The sequence below is a fragment of the Rattus norvegicus genome, chromosome 2 (assembly GCF_021556685.1).
Source record: "Rattus norvegicus strain SHRSP/BbbUtx chromosome 2, alternate assembly SHRSP_T2T, whole genome shotgun sequence".
NCBI lineage: Eukaryota > Metazoa > Chordata > Mammalia > Rodentia > Muridae > Rattus > Rattus norvegicus.
The window spans coordinates 221738492-221748092 of NC_141535.1; positions in this window are offsets into that span (position 1 = coordinate 221738492).

Below are 9601 nucleotides of genomic sequence, written 5' to 3' on the forward strand. Positions count from 1 at the left end.
TCTGAATAAAGGGTAGACCTGAGTTAAGATATGTAGAGCCAGTTAGATGGCTGAATGGGTAGGGACACTTGCCACCAAGTGTCCTGCTTACACGAGTTTGATCCCCAAGACCAAATGTGGCAAAAGGAGAGAACCAATTCCAAGTTGACCTTTGACCTCCACCTATGTGGTACTGTTGTCCCCCTGCCTCTCCTATCACAGAAATAAACTGCTAATAATGAAAATAAATGAAATATAATAATAATTGCTGGTAACAAATATATGGAGTAAGATAGTTGATTTAAAAATTGTTTTAAACTTATTTTCTCTTTGGTTGTGTGTATATGTGCATGGTAGGTTCAGCATAGGCATCAAGAAAGGGCACTGGATTCCCTGTAGCTGAGTGAGAAGCAATTGTCACACAAGCCACATGGGCTCTGGGACTCAAACTCAGGTCCTCTGCCTTAGCTTAACAGCTAAGCCGTGTTTCCATCAACCCCCAAATAATAACTTCTATCTATTCATTGACTGTATCAACTATACTATATTAATCTAATGTAACAAAATGCCAAGAAGAAGGAAACTGAGTTTGTGATATATGGACACACCATAGTAACTTTCTAATTTTTTTCTATAAATATAAAACTATTCTTTAAAAAAAAATTATATCTGTAATTCCTCAGTAAGATTTCCTAGCTCCTGACAGCAAATGCTTGCATGGACATTGGGAAAGAACTCTTATTCACTGTTGGTAGGAGAGCAAACTAGTTCAACCAGTATGGAAATCCATATGGAGGTGTCACTTCCAACCCTGACCAGCAGGAAAGGAGCGGCACCATGACGTTCTTCTCAAAGCAGTTTATTCAGGAACCCTTTGTCTGCAAACAGCAACAATGTATCTCCCCCGCGCCCCCCCCCCCAGCACACTCCCCTATAACCTCTCTCAACCGGCTCAACCATCCAGTCTGCGTAACCTCCGTTCATAGGTCCACGTCACATGGCCTGATCTATCGTCATGGTGAGCCTGTGCAGCTCTCACGATGGGGTGTGGCTTACTTTCAGGTGCTAGTCGTAATACTCAGCGGCAGTCCTGGGCGCCATCTTGGGATTGCCGCTACACCCACTCCTCACATGGAGGGTCCTCAAAAGGCTAAAAATAGATCTTCTATTTGGCCTAGCATTACCACCTTGGTGATATAAATGGGAATGTCCCCCATAGGCTCATACATTTGAATGTTTATTTTCCAGGTAGTAGACTATGTAAGAAAGATTAGGAAGTATGGTGTAGAGGAATTTTAATCCAACAATATGGCTGCTCTGGCAAAGGATCACATCCAAAGACCTGCCAGGTCTGTGCTATCTGGCTAGAATGACCTACCTTTAATTCCTCTGGCTGGAATAGAGATGTGCCCTCAGTATATACATTTAATCCCAAACATTGAAGGTAATTTATAGAAAGAAGCAGCTGTGTTTGAAATCTAATGGGTGGGGGGCAAAGTGATGAATTAGAGAAGGATTTGACAAAATGAATCAGAGATAGGATATGCCCAACTCTCATGAGAACAAACAGAAGAGAGGCAACCTAAGAGCAGTGCAGAATGAGTCAGGAATGAAGGGCAGCTCAGTGAGTGCCATTGAGTTGAGTTCAGACGATGCAAGGGCATTCAATTCAGTTCAGTTCAGGAGTTCAGAGGCAGGCTCTCCAAGCAGAACAATTCAGTCAGAAGCCAAGAGAAGCCAGTTTGAAGCAGTCTTCTTGAAGAGGATGTTGAGTCGGAACAACTGAGTTGAACCAGCCAGCCAGAGTTCAGAAAGAGCTAAAAAGAGTATATTCAGCAGTAAGTCTCAGAGGCTGAAACATTCTAGGCCTAGGTTGGCAGACAGAGGCTGGAAGCTGAAGCCTTCAAGGCCCAGGCTTGCAGAGGATTGATTAGATCATATAGAGGCTAGCAGTTTCCAGGCGTAGGCCTAGGGATAGATAGAAACATTCTGGGCTCAGCCCAAGCCATGTATTTGCATAGCATGGGTTCAGCTCCCATCTCATCTCTCATCTGAGGAAATAAAAGTGACATTTGCAAACATTTACAGTATGGCCTTGTTGGATGGGGTGTGTTGTTGGGGGTGAGCTTTGAGGTTTCAAAAGCCCATACCAGGGCAAACCTTACTCCCTTTCTCTGCCTCCTGTGTTTTGGATCATGTGTTAGTTCTTAGAGCCTGCCTGCTACCATGCTTCCCACCACGATGGTACAGACTCACCCTCATCCATGTCCATTGCTGCTCTACTCATGAAAGCCAGCACATGGGAACAGCCTAAACCAATGAAAAATGGACACGCGGTTCATACGCACAATGGAATATTATTCAGCTCTAAAGAAAAACCTGTGAAAGTCACCGGTAAATGGATAGAGCTGGAAATCAGAGTGAGGCAACCCAGATGAGGAAAGACAGACATTGTATGCTCTCGTTCATAGGTGGATAGTAACTTTGAATCTTCAGATATGTGCGTGTTTTAAGTTAGGTTGTCCGTAGAAGGCAAGAAACTGGTAAAATGTTTCTAAAATATTTCCTGGCTCTGGGTACTCACCCATCCACTTTTCTCTCCCCTTTCTTCTCTTTGGTTTTGTTCTCTCTTCAGAATACAACCTGCCCTGTCATTGTAAGAGCTGTGAGAGGCTGTACTGCTGAGGCCATCTGAGCTTTTCCACAAGCTTTGTGCAGCAGCGGCCACCTGAGTGCACAGATTCCTGATGTCAGCTGCAATCATCAGACAGAGCTGCTGTGGTTTCTCCTTCCGTTCTCAAATGTGCCCAGCCCCCATTACTGCCCTACCCTGTTCTACATAGATCCTTAAAGCGGTCCAGGTTTCCTGCATCTCAGTGCTCACAGGATCATTTTGTCCCCTGGTTCCCTCCTATTCGTTGCCAATGAAGATTAGTTATTTTTAATCTAGTCGGTAGAGCATGGGACTCTTAGTTCCAGGGTCATGGGTTCGAACCCCACACTGAACACCACCTGTTGCAGTAAATATTAAAAATACCCTCTGACCCTCGCTAGCCAGCATCATTGAGCCATGCAGCATTAGTGGGGTACATTCATCTCAGCTGCAGCCAGTTCTAGGGCACCACACCACACTACCTCTAGCCATTGTCTGGTCCCAGAGGTCTCTCTACCCCATCTAGTTCCCAAGGCAGGTCACTGCCATGCCAGTTTCATAGAGAGACTGCCTATCTCGTGGCTCTCTTACTGTGGACTCTGCTCACATTCCCTGTAACGGTCCCCTGGTCTCGGCAGCAGCTACCCTCTCACCACAGCTCTCTTCCCTGCTCTATTAACATTCCCAGCATTTGCCCCCTAATGGTTATAGTATCAACTCCCAGCAAACCATTAAAATCAAAACTCCAGAAGCTTGTAACTTAACAATCAGATTTATAACTTAAATTTCCATTCCACAAAATGTCCACACAATAAACTTAAAACCAATTGATAATGATATGAACTGTCCTCCTAGATAAGATAAATTGACTTATAAAAATCCATCCCTTAAGAGATATTCATAACTACTTGTGGCCATTTAAGGCCACACAGATCTGGGTCATCCTTCTCTGCCTCCATCGTGGTTCCTCTCCCTTTCTCCTCTCTCCCCTCTTACCAAAACTCTGTCCCCGCCCCCTTTCTCGCTGTCCAATTACAGGCCTCACCTTAACTTGTGCCTGCCCTCACCTGCGTATGGACATCAACCTACAGTTTCTCTTTTTTGGTTTGTTTGGATTTTCCTTATAATTTAGGATCCAAACTTTTCTAATTAATAGATCATACAACTAATCTGTGGTTTTCTGGTAATTCATGGAGATCCGAACATCATGGAGACCCGAAAATCATGCTCAGCATTCAAAACCCACTCCATCAGGCAGTTGTTAACATCAGATGGTTAAGCCAGAATCATTTTATGGCAGCAGAGTTAGCTAAGTTAACCCAAGACACATTGAAATGGATAGTATGTGATAGAGATACAGGTCTATATTTTTCATAGGTTTAAAAACGACACTCAAGGGCTTCCATATATACAGGCTTCATAGTTATTAACAACAGTATGATAACGTCACTAGAAAGGCTTTTGAGATTCATCAAAAGTAAAAATCTCATTAATTTCACGTTTTGCACTTATCACTGAGTCTTCTTCTAACCGGCCATTCTTTGAGGAGTAAACAGAAATGGAGAGCCGCTATTGGTGGGTTTCGGTTCTACAAGAAGGACAAGCTCAAGCGATCAGCTTACGCTGCATACACTTCAGTATTATAGGGAACACTTAGCACTGTATCAGAAGATGGAGCTGGAGAGAGGGTTCAGCGGTTGGGATCGCGTATTCTGAGAAATAACCTCTCATATGGCTGCTCATGTAAGCCTGTATATAGTTCACTTGTTGGAAAGGATCCACCCAGCTTCCAATTTTTTTCTTCCTCAAAATCTAGTAGATCTTAGTGTAAGTAGATTTCGTCTCTTCTCTTGTGGCTACACTTTGGGTAAGGAGCTAAAACTCAGACAGGAGAATGGTAATACAACCTCACATCGCCCAAAACTAGACGACCAATCCGAAAGAAGGGCTCGACGCTTCATAATTTGTTCTGAAACTACACTTAGACCCTGTAAGAATCCAACAGTGCCTCTTTCTCCCCAGAACATCCTAAGAATGACAGGCCACCCTCAAAACGCCACCCTAACACAAATGAACCCCCATGCACACCACTAGTCATGATTTGTTTTCTTAAATGGGAAAGGTTTATTTTATTGCACTGCACCATCGAAATTATTTATCTCACTTATCACGCAGTTCCTGTCTAGCGTGTGTTGCCAGAACTAACATGCATGAAAATTATGTTAATGGGCTTTGGACTGGTTTGAATATACTTCATATAATCAAGAAACTAAACAAACACACAGTGTTCTGAAAGGTGTTCATTCTCCCAGGAAGAACCACTTGCTCTCATAAGACACGTTTTTTGAGGAGAGTACTTGCCAAGGATCAAACCGCCAGCCATGCCTTCCGAAAAGACTTGTTTATTCAAAGAAGCAAAGACTGAGGGGCTTGCCGTTGTAGCCTGCTCCACCAAGTGCTGTAGGTTTCCATTAACCAGTCGTGGTTTCGTGGAGAGAGACTGGAAAGTGATTTGGAAAAGGGTCAACATGAAAACTAAATAAGAGGAAAACTGGGTTTCATTTTTTTTTTTGAGAAGCTTGCTTGGAAGAATCGCCTGCTACTTAAGGACACCGGTGTGTGGGCAACACAGGGATGTCGCTATGACACCAACCCGGTGGTCCACAGCAGAACCCACTGACGTAGGTAAAACTCATACCATAAAGAGGCCTTTTTGTTACTTCTGAGAAAGGAGTATCTCAGGATTTACTACACAAAGGACCCGCATCATCATAAATCTGCTCCACCAGCAGGATTTGTAGAAAAACTCCATTAAACTTGCTCTTAAGAACTAGACTTTTGAGAAGCAGCCTTGCAATATTTTAGTATTTTGACTTATGCTGGAGTTAATAACAACTGCAAGAAGAAGTTTCCAGAGAGCTGGGAATTAGACAGGTTTTGGGGATAAACAATCACCCTAGGGGTTAAAAAAAAATACCAGAGAAGATCCACGTGTCTACAGGAACATAAAAACAATTTGTGTTCTGTTGTTAGCACTGTTGGCTGCATCAGATGGAATGATTGAAGATTCGAATCTATGAACCAGACCTAGAGTCCAAAAATACATGCTCTCCGAAGATCTCCGAAGGATGTTTTACATGCATATGTGTGCCGACACCACTGGGTCTGTGCCAGTAGCTGGAGGAGGAAGTAGAGTGGGTATTAATTAAATACACCAGTGGACTTTTGAACACGTATGGAATTCACTGGGGTGTGGAAGGCAGAAGCATTGATCCCATTCTTTAAATCCAGCCTTTGAGTGGGTCGATTTATTCCAGAGATGTGCACAGGACCTAAACCCAGTAAGAGAGAGCACTCTATGCCACAGCTACTAAGGAATTAGTCAGCAAAGTGGTCCTCATATAATTCATATAGCTCTCGTTCCTAGTGATGGATTCAGGTGGTCTTCAACGAAACAAGGTTGACACAACAAAAGCTTGTAAACACGAGAACCCACTCATAGGTCTAGACCTTTGAGTATAGAATTTAGCATTATAATACTGAGCAGCAGACCAAACCTGAACAACAGTTCAAACCCTGAGCATACTCTTTCCCAAATACAGGATGTTACTCATTTGAAAGGATCACTCATGATTTAACCTTTTTAATACTATAAAGTAGCCAGCTGGGCAGTGGTGACCACACTTTTAATCTGAGCACTCAGGAGGCCGAGGCAGGTAGATCTCTATGAGTTTGAGGCCAGACTGATCTACAAAGAAGGTTCCAGAACAGCCAAGGCTGCATAGAAAAAAAAAAAACAACCTGGGGCTGGAGAGATGGCTCAGAGGTTAAGAGCACTGACTGCTCTTCCAGAGGTCCTGAGTTCAATTCCCATCAACCACATTGGTGGCTCACAGCCATCTGTAATGAGACTCTTCTGGTGTGTCTGAAGACAGCTACAGTGTACTCATATAAATAAAAGACAAATAAATAAAAATAAAAAAATAAAAACAAAAAACTGTCTTTAAAAAATGAAATAAAATTAATTAAATAAATTTTAAAAGTTCAAATCTGTAAACTAAAACAGCAAAATGTTTTGTGTATTTAGTAGTTGCTTTCATTATAGAAATTGACTTTTTTTGACTATTGTATTATAGTTTCAACTATTTAACTTTTTTTCAGTGCTGAGCATCAAACCTAGGTTTTGTGTGTTCTATAGAAGTGCTGTGCCACCAAACTATTTCCCCAGCCTCTATTTGATTATCATTATGCTCTTAAAAAAAGAAAAGTTGACATTTGGCAATAGTAACCATTAGCCTTATGTAGGCCTTGCTGTGTTCCAAAGCTACTGCATTTACTATTACACCAGCAGTGTGTCCGTTCAGCAAACAGTGCTGTGTGGCACTATACACTGTAGGCCTAACAGATGAACCCCAAGAAGTCAATCAAACAAATACATCCTGGGTCAGAGATCAACAGCTGACACCAAAGCTCAGAAGTCACAGAACAAGAGCAAGACTACAGAAGGTGGCCAAGAAGGGCAGACACAGGTTCTCTCGTGACTCTCTGAAGCACTTCAGTTTGAAGGTCTCACAACACTGGCAGAACTAATAGAGAACCTTTTTAAAAACTTAGAAATCTGAAGTTTAAAATGGCTGACTTAGAAACTTGCTGTGGGGAGGACTTGTTTGTGTGTTTGTTCGTTTTCAATGTTTTTGCTATTGTTACCTGACTTTTTAAGAAGATTTATTAATTTTTATTTTATGTGTGTAAGTGATTTTGCCTGGAACTTCAATCCCAGGGTATTCAATGGCCTGCCATGAGGGGTCAGGAGCCAGGCACATGTGGTACACACACACACACACACACACACACACACACACACACACGGAGGTAATTCATAAACTTGAACATTTAATAAATAAATCTTTTTAAATTGACACAACCTTCACTCAGGGAGTCACAAATACAAGGGGACATGGCGTTAGGGCAGTGAGGAGGGTGGGGTCAATCTTGGGGTTGTTATGAGAAGTGAGGGGGTGAATATGATGTAAATATTCTGTATAAAATTCTCAAAGAATGAGCCTAAAACAACCTATTTTCAAAGAGACAAAAGTAATTGATTTCATACAAAAGAACATCCCAAGGGTAGACCAGAGCGCAGCAGAGTGGAAATAGGACAAGACACATGGGGACTTATGGTCCCCAAAGCTTGGCATTTATGGTGTCAGAAGAGGATCACTGAGGAGTTTGGCACCAATGCAGGAAGGGAAACAGGTGCCTGGCGTGTAAGAGACCTGTTCATGTGTCTCAAAGGTCACACACTCAGGAAGCCTCCCCAGAGAACCTATGTTGATTCTAAATCTTTAAGTTTGCTTTCTTCTTTGGTCTCATCTGGTGTAACAATATCCACGAGATAACTTGTGTGTCTTGCTGAAGTCGTCAGCTGTGTCTCGACAGGTCCTCGGCAGAGTTGGTAAAATGGTGGCTAGGTGTCATAACATGGCCCCAACACCCTTCTGTGTGCCGCCTAACCTAACCCGATTCTGTAAGCGAAGAGACACGCACCGGACTGTGGAAGTAATTCTCCTCTAAGTCACTTCAAAGCCAGCACAATGAAAGCTGCCTGTGTTAATGTTTACACACACACACGACAACTTAGACCAAACAGGAAGTGTGAAACTGGGGGTGCCAGATGGCATCTTAAAGCCTTGCTGCCGCACAAATTACCTCACTCTGGTGAAAAAGAGAAAGTAACCTTCTTAGAGCAACCTCTGTGTGCAGCCCCTATGCTAACCATGTACAAAATACCTTCCAAATGGACATGCCATGAACAAAAAAAAAATCAAATATTTAACCAAGCGAAGAAGCTGCTAATGCAAACACCTTCATATTCCCAAAGGCTGCCAACCTGACATTAAATATCATTTCAAAGTAGAGTTGGCTCCGTTTTGACTTCCAGCCTTTGAGGAAGGTTGTTGGATCCCACTTAAAAGGATGACTCTCCTCTGAGGGGGAAGACCACAATACCACAAGAAACAAGAAAAAAAATGTAACCATTAATTATCTTACAACATTTAACTAAAGTCGGGAGAGCTTTCATAATAGTGTGGCAGCTGGCTGGAGCTGTGGCGTGGCTTTTCCCTTTATCTGTTTATTTGCTTAAGGTACTTGAGTTCAGGGTTCCCACCAGCACAGTTCCCTGGGCGACCAAGAGATTTGTAACTAGCACCGTGGGTCTGTATAGATTCCTCTCCCTGGAGAATTAAATGACCTCTCGTCCACTGGTCAGGATCCTGTCTGTCTTCTTTTCGTGGTAAAATGTTTTATGGCTGTGGGAGGTTGGGCAAGGTCTGTTTCTTGTCCCCTATTTGTCCCTGAACAAAATCCCTCTTTTTTTTTTCTTCAGGAAGTCAAAGAGGCTGAGGGGGGATACTGGGTGGAGCGGGTGGAGAAGACAATAGTTCTGATAACAAAAGAAGTAAAATGTAGCTATATTGTGGCAACCCGACCCTGACAGGCCAGCTGGTGTCAAGGATCCATGGACAGACAAGTGAAGCTGTATGATTTAGGGCGAGTCGAGTCGGCTCTGTGAGCTGTGACCCTCTGATACGTTTCTAGAGTGCTGCAGAACTGGAGACGGAACCGTTTGGACAGACTCTGAAGTCAGACCATAGAACCGCTGGTTGCACCGCCATGGATCTCTGAGCCTCATCTTCTTTGCTTATAAATCAGTATGAATGATGTCCACCTCATCAAATTTTAGTTAGAATCAAATCATTACATCATATGTAAAACAGTAGAAGTACACAGTGAGTAGGAAATATTATGTATCTGCTGTAAGCATTTACTACTGCTTATGTTAGGAGTGAAAAAAATGTAGGGATTAACCTAGGTGTGATGCAATTAAGGATGAGTAGAAGGCACTCTATCTTGTCTTGTGTGTTTGTGGTTAAGACCCTGTTTTCTGAGTTAGGGGTCCGGCTGTCC